Consider the following 17,345-nt stretch of genomic DNA (forward strand, 5'->3'; position numbering starts at 1 on the left):
TGATCTCTAAGGCATGTAATATTTTTATCATTGTCAAACCAAATAAATCGCTACAGAATGCAAGAAATGTATGACCTACCGCCCTCCCAAGGAGCCTTTGCAAGCTGATGGAACGATTTATTCATTCAAAAATCATGGAGGTCGTCATAAAAAAACGAGAAGATGAATTTTTATCAGACTACCTATAGAAATCAACATTATACGGAAGTCCAATTATTCTATCTCAATCAATCTATCATCGATGGTTTCCAAGAACAACTACCAAAATGGTCATCGCTGTTTTTTATATGACTTCTGCATCTAGAAATAGGGCCGCCGAGTGGGTATTAGGTGCCCTTCTTCAAACTGAAAATTTGGCGCCCCTTTATGGAGTTTTGTTGCACATTTATAAAGTGCTGCAAATTATATGTGAAATACTCTCTTATAGTATTGTTTTTTATTATTTTTATTATTTCATTAATTATAATAACCCGTTAATTTTTTTCCTAATTCTTTACAATGTTTTAAAATTTCGTTGTCACTCCAGTGTTTGTAAATTATGTATATAGTGAACCTTGAAGAAAATGTAATTTTCTTTTAATTAAATGAATCTTTCAGTAATTGAAGAAATAGCAGTGTCTAATATTATATTGTAAAATTCAACCTTAAATTTTTGTCTTTTCTTGTTGATTGGTTCGTCCGTTTGTTCATCTTGAAATAGTTTCTTTTTAAACCTGTTTCGACTTTGTGGAAAATCAGTATCTACCACCAAATCATCAGCAATGATACTTGCATTGGCAATTGCATGTTCATCCGCTTCATCTGATCTACGATTATTTAGTTCTGATATAAGATTTTCTATATTATCAGTCACGATTTGTAAATCACATTTAGAATTTTGCGTTATTTCATTTACCACAGTTACTAAATTTAAAATATCGTGCCAGATGTTAATGGAATAAAAGAATTTAAACCAGAAAACCTTCTGAATCAAATTTTTTGCTTCAGTTCTTGATTCCATGTCTCTTGTTTGATCTTGAATATTTATTAACGCTCTCAAAATTCCCTTCAAATCGTTCTTCAATGGTCTTAAAGCTTGAATTTTATTTTCCAATCTGGTGTTGGAGAGTGCCTTTTAAGTTAGATTTTCAACATACTGCTACAAAATAGACCAACGTTTAACAGATGAAGAAAAGTACTTGTAAAGCTCCTGCACTACTCCGAAGAAATTAACTGTTTCGAAGCAAATTTTAGCTGCGTCATTTACAACTAAGTTTAGAGAATCAGAAGAGCATTGGATATACAGTGCCTTGAAATATTTTCAATAATTATTTGTTGCAGTCCCTTGTGCTTTCCTCTCATATTGGCACCATTATCGTAAGATTGGCCTAGTAAATCTGATAAATTTAGTTCTAACGATTATAAATGTCCATTTATGAATTCAAACAGACCTTGTCCAGTAGTGTCGTCGACAGATTGAAATCGTAAAAAATGTTCTTCAGTTTGGGCTTTATTGCTTTCCTCGTTTTTATAAGCAAATCGAATTACAACAGTCAACTGTTCGGTATTACTGACATCCGGTGTAATATCCAGAATTAGTGAGTAATATTTTGACGATTTAATCATATGTAATAAATGCTTTCTAATTCCGTCTAAAGATATCCCACTACTTTACTTATGATAAAGCACTAATTTAAGAAATGTTTATTTAATTTCTTCGTAATAATAACAAATATTTACACCAATAGTAAGCAGGCATATTTGGCACCAAGATTGAATATACATTTATGGAAAAAGGCATTTACATCGCATCCTTATTACGGGAGGAAGAATATTTCAGTGGTTATAGGAACAGCAGTATTACAGTAATATCTAGGATATATTAAATTTAACAGATGTGTTAATTTTCTTTCTACTACGATCTCGAATCAATGTGTATGAAGGAAAGGCGGGGGAGTTATACTTCACACTGCAGACACACCTTCTTATACACCAGCTGAACATTCGCATTTATACCGTTAGGGAAGCCTTACTTGTCATTTTTGTTTCTATTCCAGTACACCTGAAATAATATACATCCTATATACAGCATAAATTTCTTGTCTAACCAAAATTCTTGTCTTTTTCCCAAAGTTAAGTATAGTTGATTTAAATGGATTTCTTTTTAATATTTTGAAAGTTAGAGCTTCATTGAAAGACTTCGTGAAGCTCTGCTAAAAGCCTTTAACAGTATTTTTAAAAGAATATTAATTACTCTTATTCGCATAGTTAATAACATCCTCATAAATTGAGCTAGATCAATTAGGTTATGATTGTGCACAAATGAAAGTAAATTAAGCTAACAAATCATTTAAATGCAGCAGTTAGGTATTTAATTATCTATTGATTTTATAGAAAACGTAATTACAATATATGTATATTATCCTAAAACTGAAAGACAAATTGTTTCGTTTTCGATTATTCACGGAAGATTAAACCGTAAACACTTTAATTCTGATTAAATAGGCTTGCATAACTAATTAATGTATCTATATATACATGTCAGCAACATTGCTTTCGTTGCTGAGGTTTCACAAAGTCGATGAGGATCACTACAGAGCGTTTTACACGGGAGCATTAAAAAAGATTAATGAAATTTGTGTAATCAATTGATTATAACGTCTGAAAGGTTTTTCAAATTTTATGTCAACATATGAACGCTTTGAGCTCTCTCCTCATTGGCATGAGAAGAACAGATCTGCTATTATGCTTGAGCTGTTGTTGCATGTCCTCTGGATGAGAAAATCTGCTATCTGTGCACCACGATCAATGCCCGTAAGAGAAGCACAAGTAATATAACTTAAATAAATGTTGTTGAGTAAGATGGACATACAAAACCCTTGGAGGAAATACTTTGGAATCATGTGTTGCTATAAGTGAACAGCATGTCATCAGCTCAAAGTCTTACTGCATAAATTATAGGATTATTTGCATCAGTTTCATAGAATCACGTACTGTGCCAGATATAGAAATGTTTCATAGAATATGTGCATGTATCAATATTGTTGCGTGCGTACGGGTTCGTTACGAAATGAATGCACAAGTCTGATGAAAAAAATGAACAAAAATTTATTATTATCACAACAAAAATGCTTAAATTTCCTCAAATTATCATGCAGTATTACAATATCTCACAGTAGTTATCTTCTAACTACTCAAATGTCCAATAGAACGTAATTCAAAACAGCTAAAGAAAGCTAATCCACGAATTCGCTACAATCAACAAGAGCAGTTTTCTAAACAACAACAAACTAAGCAACTACTACAAACTGAGATGTTTTCCTCCTTTTATAAGATTTTAAAATCACGAGCTAGAATTTTCCAGTACTTTCTCGAAATCAAAAAGAGATATCTATTTATTTAATGCACGCGCTCTTGTATTTTCAATTTTCCGGCTTAGCTTTCTTTTAATATTCGTCACGCGCTGCACTACGCGAGAAATAAAACCATTTAATTTATTATTGAACTATCATTAGCTTTTTAAATACCAAATTCGTAACAATATAATAATAATACTTGGCAGGAATATTTACAAACTATCGGGTCAGTCCATAAGTTCGTGCGCATTAAGAGTATGCGTGGAATTCACTATGACGCATTTACCAAAACAATACAATTCTCAACCTGTTGAAATTTTTCATTATTTGACTAACATATTATTCAGTTCATCACCAACTTTCGTAAATATCGAACGCGTTTTAGTACCCATAGAAGATGAATATAGATAATCAGTACAAATCTGCTGTGCTACATTTTTTTTTTTTATTTTCGTGTGGTGAATCTGCCAGGTTTGCAGTGATAAAAAGTAATAGTGTACCTTGTGAACACACTATTAGCACTATTAGTCTAAGGACTGTTCATAAATGGTTTAAAAAATTTAAAGTTGGAAAAAGCAGCATTGATGATGAACCCCGTTTCAGGACGTTTTGAACTGTTAGAAACAAATCAAACGATTAATTCAGAAGTTTATAATGAACAACTTTGCAGTCTAAACTCAGAAAGTGTTGTTTCATCATGATAATGCTAGACCGCATACGGCTCGAATAATGCTGCAAAAAATGAGTGAATTTAATTGGGAGCTTTTGCCACATCCTGCTTACTTCCCAGATATTATCTCAAATGATTTTCACTTATTTCGTGCTTTAGAATCTTTTTTACTGTGAAACAAATTAAATTCTAAACAGGATGTACACAATGAACGTTCAAGTTTTTGTTGCATCAAAACCAGAATCTTTCTACAGCAATGGCATAAAGCTGCTTGTAAGATGACGAGACATTGTAGGTAATGGAAGAAAATATATAATTGGTTAAAATGTTAAATTGTGTTTTTTATATTATTTAAAATACCAAAAAATGCGCACTAATTAAAGTACTGACCCAATATTTACAATATAATGGTATCGACAACGTGAGGGAAATACATGCCTTGCAGATTAAACGTTTTCTGAGACTGAACAACGTACTTAGTAGTAGACAGTTCAGTATTAAGAGTAAAGTTCTTTCCGATATATTACCAACGATACTAAATATTATCAACTTTAGCTTTATGTGCAATTGCTTTGAGAGTTTTGGTTACACCCTTTTCATTTTCTGCTAGTCATGCTCTCAAGGCCTGAAGTTTATTTTCAGAGGGTTCTGAAAGATAAGTAATGTCTCAAATTGCCTACTTTACCGCAGAAGCACTAGTCTTAATCCCTAAGGTCTCGGCTGCTAGAAAAGGAAAGAATACGGAATGAAACGTAAGGAGCTTTGCCGTTGCCATTGCAGGCTTGTACTCCAGGGTGTGTGAATAGAGTAAGTTGGGAAAATCCCTCCCTTAACATTGTCAGTAACTTACGTTTACCAGCCGACAGTTGGTGGCGCTTCGGTATTCCGAAATTTTCGGTTTCAGTCTTAAAAGTAAGTTATTTAGCGGTTAATTCAACATACTGCAGCTATCGGATATAAATACTCGTACCAATGTAAATTTCAATATTTAGCTGTTAATACATTTGATTTAAAGTATAACCAGTAGACATTTCTTGCAGGTATCAACACCTAGACTTCAGATAAGAACTAAATGTAACTTTTAATTTTTCTTTTGCATTATTTTTATTATTATTATTGTTCATGTAAGCTATGATAAGTATTCAGTAAATGGAATTTACAATTTAGTCAATTTTTCTATTCTGTTTTGTTAAAAATATTTTAAAATTTTCTTTAAAAAATGCCATGGCCTTCAACTGCTTTCAGATCGAGCATTCGACCCGCATACAATTTGACTTCTAGACTGCAATCTTAAATCATACTGAAAAGCAAAGTAATTTGATTCTCAGATAAAATAACAGTTCATTACTAATTGTATATTCAGAATACTATACCCATTATGTTCTGTTTAGTTGACATGCAGCGTACTATTAATTACACTTTACTCATCGTTTAACCATCTAAGCTTAGGGCCCACCAGCGACCGAGCGGTAAAAGTGGCTGAATAATGGTAGTTCGGTCCGAGGCTCAAATCTCGCGAATGGGCTGGCTGTATGGCCGTTTTCATAGTTTTCCCTTTGTGCAACTCGTAGTCTCTCTACGATAAGAAAAGCTCTCGCCAGTTAGTCTGCAGCTGTCTGTTGCCGTAGAAACGAGCCTTGACCCATTTTCTGTACGGATGTCTTCAAACCAAATGATAAACTGTTTTCCCATCAGCCAACAGGCGCCAAAACCAAAATAACAGTAAAGCAACCATTGCTTCGCCCCTATTTCATATATACTAGCACTGTTGCTAGCGACTGCCACCCGCCAGACACTGTGGCGGGATCTGTTCTTCTCGTAGACAGACAGTATACCAGCCAGTTTCACTTACAAAGTCCTCTACGAAGGCATCCTTCCCCCTAGGCAGATAGCCCTCGAGGCTTTGCCATCACAGCATAAATAAAAAAATATGATGTGTACACCACATGACTTCCTTGTGCAAATATTAAATTATGCGCATTTTTTCTTGCATTTCGTTTAAACTTATTGGATTGAATTAAACCTACTTCGCCGACAGCTCATAAACCACAAAAGAATAAATGCATTCTTTAAAATTCACTTTGTTTACCATAGCGACACTCTGGTCACTAGGTTTACTTAACAGTATTTTATTTCGTTCATATTCTAACTCAGAATGAACAAACTTTATGTCATTTAAAGAATGATCTAATCGTACTATAACTCAGAATGCACTAAATTTATATCATTTAAAGCACTATCTAATCGTACTATAGCTCAGAATGCACAAAATTTATATCATTTAAAAAATTATCTAATCGTTGCCACATGTTCTATTCAAATACTATAATAAAGCTAGAACGATGTATAAAAGAAATTAAGTAAACAAAGGAAAAAAGAAACAGTTTTTCACAGAAGATTGAGTATTTTACATTCAATTAATTCAGTTCTCACTTCGCGACAAGGCAAAAATATATAAAATTTCAAATCTGTATTAAAAATTACGAAGTAAATCTTAAACACTTATTTCCTCGAAAAAATTCCAGAAAGCATTAAGCATGATTTAATTGGCAAAACAAAATCTGTTGAGGAATATACAAATATATTACATTAGAATTAGCCACTGAACCTTGAAAACTGCTCCTTTTCACTTCCTTGTACGAAGTAAAGGAATTACTTTACTTTTATTTTAATTTTAAAACATAAAATGGATTCAGAAGAGATTTTCTCAAGATATCTGTACGTACGTATGTATGTATCTCGCATAACTCAAAAACACGTACCCTCAGAACATTGAAATTTTGATATAGTAGCTATAATATGTAGTTGTGCACCTGCCTTTTTGGTTAAAATCAGACGCACCAAAAGTATATATATAGTATATATATATGTGATGTACCAGCTTTAGTCCTAGCTTAAATTATCAGACGATAAGTTTTTTAAAAAAAAAAACAGGATCCATTTATTATTATTCAGGAGAAATAGCAGTTACAAAATCAGATATCCGGAGTAAATAAAAGGAATTACTAATAACTTTTTGTATGAAAGTTACTGCATCGTGACATTTAAGAAAAAGCCCCGATATTCTTTTGCGAGTCCTTTTATAGCCTCTGGAAAGGCGAAGCTTCCAAGAAATGACGTCAGCCTCGTCCGCCAATCCAGTTCGCTTTAAATATTTTCAGAACATTCTATAACTGTACGTGTAGAAAAGGCGGGAAAAACAACTTGACTACGGGGCTGTAGATTTAATTCCACGTACTTTCAAATAAGAGAACGTCGCCATTAAAAATGAAAAGAACATACAGTTAGAAATTTAAGTGTATTCTTGACTATGGAATTTTATTATTACATATATATATATATACTTGCTCTGTTACTCGGCTCCGTGAACTCAGTTTTTTGTTTATATATATATTAGTAAACTGTGCATTTTTTTCTTTAAAGATGATTGAATTACGTTGTTCTTATCTTCCGGTTATGCTTTTATGCCTGTGGGTAATCTGCATGCAATAATTTAGAATTATCAACAATTTAAAAGTTTTAATTTAGAAATCATACAACAAAACTCAGCGTTCTATTTTCAAATTTTCACAGGACTGTTTTCGATGTTTTTACGGAAACATCATCCTCAGCTGCAAAAGAGCTAATGAATGCGCTTATTATTCGTAAACACATTAGCAATTAAATCAGCCCCACGAAAGCACTCTAAGAGCTCGCCGTGGATGTATGCCCTTTTTGCATTAAAATTGCGCCCACGGCGCCAGAGTCCCTAGTCGGCATCAGCATTCATTTGCGCTTTTGCAGATGAGGATGATTGTTCGGTAAACCCATCGAAACTAGTCCTGTGAAAATTTGAAAATATAACGCTGATGTTTGTTATTTGGCTTCTAAATTAATACTTGTTCGGGTGTTATTGTATTTTAGTTTAAAAGTTGTTTAAGTCTTTCTAAGCCTAATTATTTTCACCATTGCTACGATATATTTTTACTTATTAAACTTTAAAGAAGAGTAAATTAAGTAAGCTTCTGCATCTTTAATGCCTTTTTGCCGAGTGGGACTAAAAGGAACTTTCAGTTTTGTACACGTAAAAATCTGCGTTCTTACTCGCTGGCCGAACTGCTTGTTTTTGCATTGAAAGTCTAATTTTAATTGTAAAAATTGTTTTTTAATTTTTTAAACTGTATTTGACGTTTTATATTTTTCTATAGTCTTCAATTTTCGATAAAGATATTTTGAGGTTTTATGTATTTTTTGCCTTGCCACGAAGTGAGAACTGAATTAATTGAATTAGGAACTACATCTCTAATGAAATTCAAGGAAATAAGTTTAAATGAAATGCAGGAAAAAATGCGTATAATTTAACATTCCGTGCAAGGAAGTCATGTGGTATACACATCAGTCTTTTAATTTATAGATTATTCAGAAATCCAATAGTTTCACGAGGAGTTATTATCTCAAGTTTAAATATTATGAACCAACTTTTACTATTCAGGAGAGTAATATTCGTTAAAAAAGAAAAGTAATAAAAGAGATTTCTCGCACTTAGATGGAAAAAAGTTGCTTTTATCTCTTACGTTTCCAGAAAAACATTTTCTAGTTTTCCACTATTTATTTCATGATTTTGCTGTCCAAAATAGGAAGCCTTAGAATCTCTCGTCAATCAAACACATGAACATTCGTAACATCTTGAGATTGCAAGAGAATTGTGGATTGCCGTCGGCGTGAGAAATTCGCTGCAAGTGTCGTAAATAAAAATTTATGACAACTTATCTGATCATATATAACTGCTGCACAATCTTTTGGCTACATTTAGTACTCCATTTAACTCTGATCTTGAAGAATTTTGAGGTTTTCGTAAAAACCTAGGATTTCGGTATTATGGTGTACTAGTAGGTATTGCGTACTAGTTAATGTATTTTAATAATGCCCATATATATACATGCAATTATTTATAGCATCGGCAACAAAATTCGGTATCTGTATGCCTGTATTAGTGATGTCTTCATCAATATATTTAGAACTAGTTTATGCACTTTTTTAAAAAGAGTGTTTTACAGACATGTACTTATGTACAAATCTATAGTGTCTGGTATGCTACATGTGATTATAGCAAAGATTCGAGGGTTATCTGCCTAATTGGAGGGATGTCTTCGTCGAGGATTTTCTAAGGTGAATTGGCTCGTATACACGTTTCACATGGAGAAAACTACGAAAACGCCCATGCAGCCAGCCCTTTCGCGGAGATTGAACCTCGGATCGAACAGCCAGTGTTCAGCGACTTTCCCGCTCGGCCGCTGGTGGGCTGTGTAGGGTCTTGACCGAAATTCGTTAACATGAAGAATTCTTCATGTGAATGATTAATCGGTTTGCAACAATGATAACGTTTCGTAGGCAGTACATTTGCTCCCATTTCCCCCCCCTCTATTATAATCTTTATAGTTTGTCTTTCAATATTTATTACTTCTGCTCATTTTGTCTTGCAAAGACAGACTTTAGGGAACATGACCTAAGATAATTAGAAATAATTATAATCGTCAATAGGAATTAAACAGGCGAACAAGGTATATTTAATTATAGAAACTTTATGGCAAAGCACTCGAGGATTCGACTTAACTTTATGGTAAATCCCATGAGGGATGCCTTCATGGCCTGCTTAAGAGAAGGGATGCCTTCGTGGCCTGCTTAAGAGAAGGGATGCCTTCGTGGCCTACCTAAGACAAGGGATGTCTTCGTGGCCTTTCTAAGACAAGGGATGCCTTCGTGGATTTCTAAGAAAAAAAGGCTCGTATAAACGTTACACATTGATAGTTAGAAATAATTATAATGTTAATTACAGTTATAAATAATTATAATCGTCGACAGGAATTAAACAGGCCGACAAGGTATATTTAATTATAGAAAGTTTGTGGCAAAGCATTCGAGGATATGCCTTCGTGGTGCAATGGCCAGCAAACTCGGCGCGTATTCAAAAGGCCCAAGGTTCGAGTTCCGGCTTGGATGCTGTTCATTTTTCATGTGTCCTGCTTCGAAACAACATAATGTCTCTGCAAATTGAAGAGTTAATTATTAATCTTTTTAAGCAATTTTAAGTGCAATTTCTATTTACGATTTTACGTATACCAAATACACGAAAATGTCCAACTTTTGTGAATAAGTGTCTAATGTTAGTATATTAAGCAACGAGAACTGACACATATTGTCGTAAAATGGTTTGTTCAATGTAAAACGTTCCAAAAAAGAGTTCTTACTTCAAAAACTCTCATAAAATGTATGTCTAGTAAACAACCAGAGGCACATCACTAATTCGTAATATTATTTGCATGGATTAAAAATGAAGCATATTTCCAGTTGAAAATTTGTTTATTTATGAGAATTAGATTATGATCCTGAAGCAATAAAATTCCGTATGAATATTATAAAATATTTTTTTGCTTTGAAAATTTGAAATATATATGATCCTGAAGTAATAAAATTTCGTATGAATATTGTAGCGTTGCGCGCCTCCAACTTGCACGCAACCAAGAGGTGACTGTGAAAACTGGATAAAAGACAGAGTCTTGTTAAGGGTTTAAGCCCCTTTTTAGTCAACGTAATAAATTACAAGTGCGTGCTCTTGACGCTCACAAACTGCGCCAACTCGGCGGTCAAATAAAAATAATAACCTGAAAAGAAACTAAAGACAAGACTCTAACTACGAGGCTCTCTAAAAGTAACTAATCTCACCGCGTTTTACAATACCCCTGCGAATTCAGCAAACTTGAAGATCACGTTGAACGATTAACAATACTTCCAGGCAAGCAAACAGGCCGAAATGCGGGGTTCTTCAATTTCTGGCTAACTACCTCCGCGCTCGCGAAGTAAGAACAGCACACCTTGAACTCGTTTCTTTTCTATTTAACTCAGAATACTTCCGCTGATAATTTGAATCCTTGCGCGTTCTACTAAAATTTACATACTCTGGCATTGGCAGTTCCAGGGGAAAAGTAAGGCTTGACAGGAAAGGTAGTTTAAACTTAAAATAAATGTTAGTTAAAATAAATATAAACCTACAATATTATAAAATAGTTTTTGCTTTGAAAATTTGAAATATATATTTCCGTGAAAATGATTTCGCCATACCAAATATAACAAAATTATAAATTTAAGAACATTATTTACTAGTGAATCATATAAGAATATCCTGAATGACATTAAAGTAAAAATTAAAGTCTTGAATTATACTTATTTAATTATTAGCTGACCCTTCAACGAGTAGTATAAAAATTAATTTTTGGTATTGGAAAATCTAAAAATGCCTGAAATTTGAAATTAAATATCTCGTTCAGTTTTTGGTTTTAAACATATGTGCATCTTTTGTGATTAAGAAGATTATAAAATCTTTATGAAATATATTAAAGGACAAATTAAGCTGACCATAATTTCAGTTTTGCATTTTTTACAAATTTAAAAACAATTAAATGCCATAACATGATCGTTATGCCGCCCAACAGGTATAGCGGTTAGCATCGCAGACTGCCACGCCGAAGGGCGCCCCTTAGGAACCTTAAAGTTTTGAATCCTGGAGAGGGCATGGATGTTTGTAAATGTATAGTGCCTGTGGGGTATGGGGGCACTCTAAAAATGCGGCTAGCCGAAAGCCCTCCCGAGAGGTTCTGGTAGGCGAAGAGGGATGGGTGACCCTCGGACCCGTCTCCCACGGAATGATCATCTAAATTGGGGACGGAACTGAGTTAAATCGTTCTGTCACCTGTAAGGTGCTCAACACTATCGCCAAAGACTGGCGTAAACTTGCGCCCCTTGCCGCGAGGAATTTAGTGGCATTGGGCTTATAAGTGAGCATTAGTAACAATAACAATATAGTTCAGACAAGTGAGCATTAGTAACAATAACAACAACAACAACACGATTGTTATTATCAATTAACAATCACTTTTGCACTCCGAAATTCTGCACTCAGAAATCCGTGTCTCCAATCAACAGTTATGAAATAAACGCCGCGCAGGGACTTTTGTCTATATGTTGTATTTTTAAGCCCTCCATGTAGAAAGTGTCATATTTCACCACAGTGGTGCCATCTATACTAGGCTAAACTTATGCTTAACGTATATATCATAATTTAGTTTTAGTTACTTAATTACGATTATTTCATATACTGTGCCACCCATACGGTATAGTGTTTAGAGAAGCCTAACTGCTGAAGGCCCAGGGTCGAATCGCGGAGAAGGTAAGGGTGTAAAATCGTCTGTCTCTTTATAGGAGGTAACGATGACCGCTTATTAGGTGCCTTCAAAATAAAATGACCGCCTCTTCTGGTCTTAGTAGTGGCCAAAGCCGTTATAGGTAAGTGCCTGCCATTGGAAAAAAAAGCATTTCATGTACTGTTTGCTCAACTGAGGGAACTAAATCATGATTACCAGTCGAGTATTTCACTCAAAGTATCATTTAGTTTACAAGCAACGTATTTTACATTTTACAAAAACTTTTAGATTTGTTACCGCATGTAAAAGTATTTTTCCTGCTACATTTCCTACAAAGCGGAAAAGTCAGGTTCCAGAGGACGCTTGAGCAGTTTCGGCTTCTTTAGTACAGGTGACAGGTAACGGAAGGTGGAGCACCACTTTGCCGTCATCTTTGATAATCTAATATCTTGGAATCCAGAACTCAACCCTATAAAGCACATCTGGGACGCTCTGGGGAGGGCAATTGCTACTCCAACCGCTCTCCGAGAACCATACAGGAATTGAAAACAGCGTTATTGAATGAGTGGGACCAATTGCCACAAGCACTGATAAACTGCCTTATTTCCAGTATGACATGACGCTACGACGCCTGTATGGCTGTAAGAGAGGACCTATTAAGCCCTTTCTTTTGTGTCTTCTGCAACCGCTGTTTCAGACCTTCAGACTCCCATGAGACCTGAATGACTTACATTGAAAGACAAGTAGCAACCTTTGACCTTTCTGTCACGTACTTTCCTCTCTTAAGGTCAACTAACAATGAAAATTATTCTCGAACATTCTAAAGGACAAAGCGCGCGAAATCATGACTTGGCCAAAAATTGCCTCCCTTTCCCTGCTTCTATCACAATGAATAAAAGTTTGTACAAGATTTACAAATAGAGGAAAATAAATAATATTCTTTTAAACTAAATAATATTTCCAGAAGCATCTGTTTTTCCCTAAAATTAAAGCCTAAAAATAAATAATTCATAATCAAATAAAAATTAAGATTTCCATAAATCATAAAATCATTCACATAGTTTTTACAACGCTATCAGATAATTTCTCTACATAACACAAGCACTGATAAACTGCCTTATTTCCAGTATGACATGACGCTACGACGCCTGTATGGCTGTAAGAGAGGACCTATTAAGCCCTTTCTTTTGTGTCTTCTGCAACCGCTGTTTCAGACCTTCAGACTCCCATGAGTGTTACACACGAACATGTGTGTCTATTATAACTGATGAATGTTTATTTTGTTTGTATTATAGCAAACTACGTATGTTCACACCAAATTTTATTAAAATCTATCCGGTAGTTTTGGAGATCGTACATCAAAGTTGCAAATTTTCTTAATTTATTTCACCAGTTTATAACTGCTCATTTCAAGACCTTAATTTTAATAAAAAAACCTTGTTTTATATACCATCACTTATAAATTAAATTGTCTTGATTATTATTACCTTTGTTGCTTAACTCCTCTAAATATATCTTCCATTCAAAACGCAGATTCAACATACTCATGAAACGTTCTTAAATCACTTTCATACCAGTTTATTGTTTTATTTGCATTCTGATGTGAAAATTCTGTAACTTTGCAGCTTTCATGTTTAATATTATCACATTACTTATCAGAATTCTAATGTTTTATTACAGTTTCTTTTGCCAACACTCATTAAATAGTATAACTAAATCGCAGCTACAGGCATACATAGCTTTGAGATTCAACCTCTTCAGTATTTAAACTCACAGCAGAAATTGCTTTCTGACAATAAAATCGAAGTTATACATTGTCACTAACGTGTAATTAACAAATGTTCATCTGATTAGCATTACGTTACATAAAGAAAATTTATTCCATGCATAATTATCATTTTCATTCATATTTCATGACACTTAACTTTTAAAATCTGTAGACGTGGTGTGTGCCAGGATCTGTGAAGGTAACCTTCTCCCCTATCCCCCACAAAAAGAGGTTTTGCTTTAAATTTTTTCATCACAAGCATCTAAACCATAAAGATTTTTTTAATTTTCATTTATGGTAATTTTTCATTTATGATATTTTAAAAGTATTATCAAATATGACATATTGTAATATTTATGTACCTATACAATAAAGAAAATTTTCCAAAGCTATGCAAATTGTTCAATAAATTCCAAAACAAATTCCATATTTCTTAAGATTAATCATATCGCTTGGTAACGTTATGTAGAAACGTAAACATTTCATATAAAACAAGTTGGGAAAAAAACCATAAGCTTAAATTAAGATACACAAAGCCTTATTGGAGGACATATTTAAATCAAAAGACAAATTTTGTGCAACTGCTACATAAGAAAATTAATCACTTAAGAAATATTTTATTTAATATATTATTTAAAACAGAAAAATTATCTTGTAGCCCCTTCGTGCGGCGTCATTTTCAGTCTCTCTCGCCTGCCGTCTTATCGCTCAGTTCCCGGTCGTCTTGCATTTCTGAAAGTTGTAATTCCGTTCATTTCGCAAAATGACAACAAATTGATTCACTGGTACAAGGTAGATTACAGTTTTGATCATTTTGCGATAAATCTCCCTAAATGATACATATGCAATTCGCAATCAGTGTATTTATTATGATTCATTTAAAGTGCACACTATCTGCATCGCTCTAACATAAGTATAATATGAGATATCTTGGCAGAATAAAATTAATTTTAGAATTTCTTGCATTTTATTCTTGTATCTTGTAGGCACCAAATGTTTCAAAGATTAAATTTTGATCATTTTTATTTATTGTTATTATGTATTTATTATCTAAAATATATGTCAATCTTTTGTTACCTCTTCATTAATTATCTTATATTTTTGCTCCAAGAATCGGACGCGACTTTCCAAATTTCCAAAAATTGTCAAATTTTATTACTACTTCCTTTGTACGAAGTTACTACTATTGTAATCGAAAAGTATTTCAGGTATCATATTTCAAAGAAAATAACCATTTCTACCTCTACCGAATGCAATTTAACAACGTTTTTGCGCGTTATCTGGACGTAATAACAGAATAAAGGGCAGTTATTCCAAAAAAAAAATCCTAAAACTGATTTAAAACGGATTCCGAAAAGATTTTTTCGTGGCATCTGGGCTTAACGTATCTCACATAACTCAAAAACGCGTAGCCTCAGAACGCAGAAATTTTGTATATAAGACTGCTTTAACATGTTGATGCGCACCTCCCATTTTGGTTGCAATCTGGCGGCACCAAAAGGTCTCGCCACTCTGCTACTCGGCTCAGTGAGCTCAGTTTCTTTATTCTTATATGTTTATAAATTGTGCATTTCTTGCTTTAAAAATGACTGAATTACATTGTTCTTCTCTTCCGGTTAAGATTTTTATACCTTTAGTAAATATGATTGCAAGATTTGTAGAATTACCCACAATTTAAAAGTTGTTTAAGTGCGTCTAAGCCTAATTATTAGCATAGCCATATTTGGAGGTCCATAGCAGCCATATTTGTTTAAATTTGAAACTTAGCAGAATAGTGGATTTGTTGCCAATATAGAGAAACTAAGCTGAGCGATAACTACCATAACAACTTTTAATATTGTGAATTAAATCATGCTTAACCCATTCTGGAATTTATTCCAGGAAATGAGTGTCTAAGATTTACTTCGTAATTTGTAATATACGTAGATATTTTGAGTTTTTATATATTTTGGCCTTGTCGCGAAGTGAGAACTGAATTAGTTGAATGCGAAGTATTGAATTGTTTGTGAAAATCTGTTTCTTTTTTTTAAGTATTTTTTTATGTATCGTTTTAGATTTATTATAGTATTTCAATAGAACTGTGGCAACGATTAGATAATTTTTCAGATGATAAAATTTTTGTGCATTCTAATTTGTAAAATGACTGAGCTGTGAACCTGTTAATTGAAACTAGCGCCAGAGTGTCAAAAATTTGCGTATAATTTAATATTCCGTACAACGAAGTCATGTGTTGTACACATCAGATTTTTTTTAACAATTTTGTTACTTTTATCAATTGAGTATTAGCTACCAATGTCTTACTTTACTAATACATTACTAATACTTACTTTACTAATACTTACGTACTAATAGATTACTTTATTCTGGACAAGTATATTAGTATATATCTTTTTCCAAACAAATTGGAAGTTCAAGGTTGGAAGACTTTCCTTGTGAGTAGAAAGTCATGTCTTCACCATGCTTGCAATTTTATATTTTTCGTTATGAAAAAAACACACTACAGCTGTTTTTTATTAAAAGGGTATCTTGGTGAAAACTCTTCTGTGATGAACAAGATCATATCTGTGGTCAGGTATAAGGAATTCGAGTTATGTACGTAGGCTCTTTTTTCTAAAGCTAGCCATGAAATATTTATTTAACCATGGCTTGGTTGGATAAATATCCAATCCGTGGTTGGATATTTATCCAGCCTCTCAGGTTCTCAGGATTCTCAGGATTCAACCAAGGTTCTCAGAAGCTCCAGATCTCCTGAGAACAGAAACGTGGGATAATTATTAGTATTTTCCGCTTTCTGATAATTGAATCAAGGATAACTGAAATTGGCAATACTATAATTATCACATTCAATTATTATTATTAGTCCAAAAACTGTTATTAAACTCTAAATGGGATTTTGCATTGGTTCACTATAAACGGCGGATCATTTTTTCCTATTGTTATAACCAAATATTGTCACCCTAGTAATAGTATAATAAATAATCTGCATATATCCATTCATGTTACTCGCATTGTTAAAAAACGACAGAACTTAGAGCCAACAAATTTTGAATAATGTAGTCATCCAACCGAGCATGTGCACTTGTAGGCCCGAATTTTGATTTTCGATTCTTTCTATTATTTATTTCACATCCTGTAAAACGTAAATGAATTTTTGATGAACACACTCAAGAACACTGTTAGTGTTAATCAAAACACCGTTGGAGAATCGGGGGGGGGGAGGCTGCCAGTTACAATGTAATAATTCGAAGAAAATTTTGCTTTTTTAAAACGATTTGAAAAGCTATAAAACTTTTTAAAAGAGTTCCATTTCAGCTATGTACAGCAATAAAAAGTATGACATTAAAAAAATCTTCGATAAATAGAAAAAAGTATTCATATAAATTATTAATTAAACA

The sequence above is a fragment of the Stegodyphus dumicola genome, chromosome 3, assembly GCF_044657685.1.
Source record: "Stegodyphus dumicola isolate Sdum_Otavi_A_Nest chromosome 3, ASM4465768v1".
In the NCBI taxonomy this organism is placed as follows: domain Eukaryota; kingdom Metazoa; phylum Arthropoda; class Arachnida; order Araneae; family Eresidae; genus Stegodyphus; species Stegodyphus dumicola.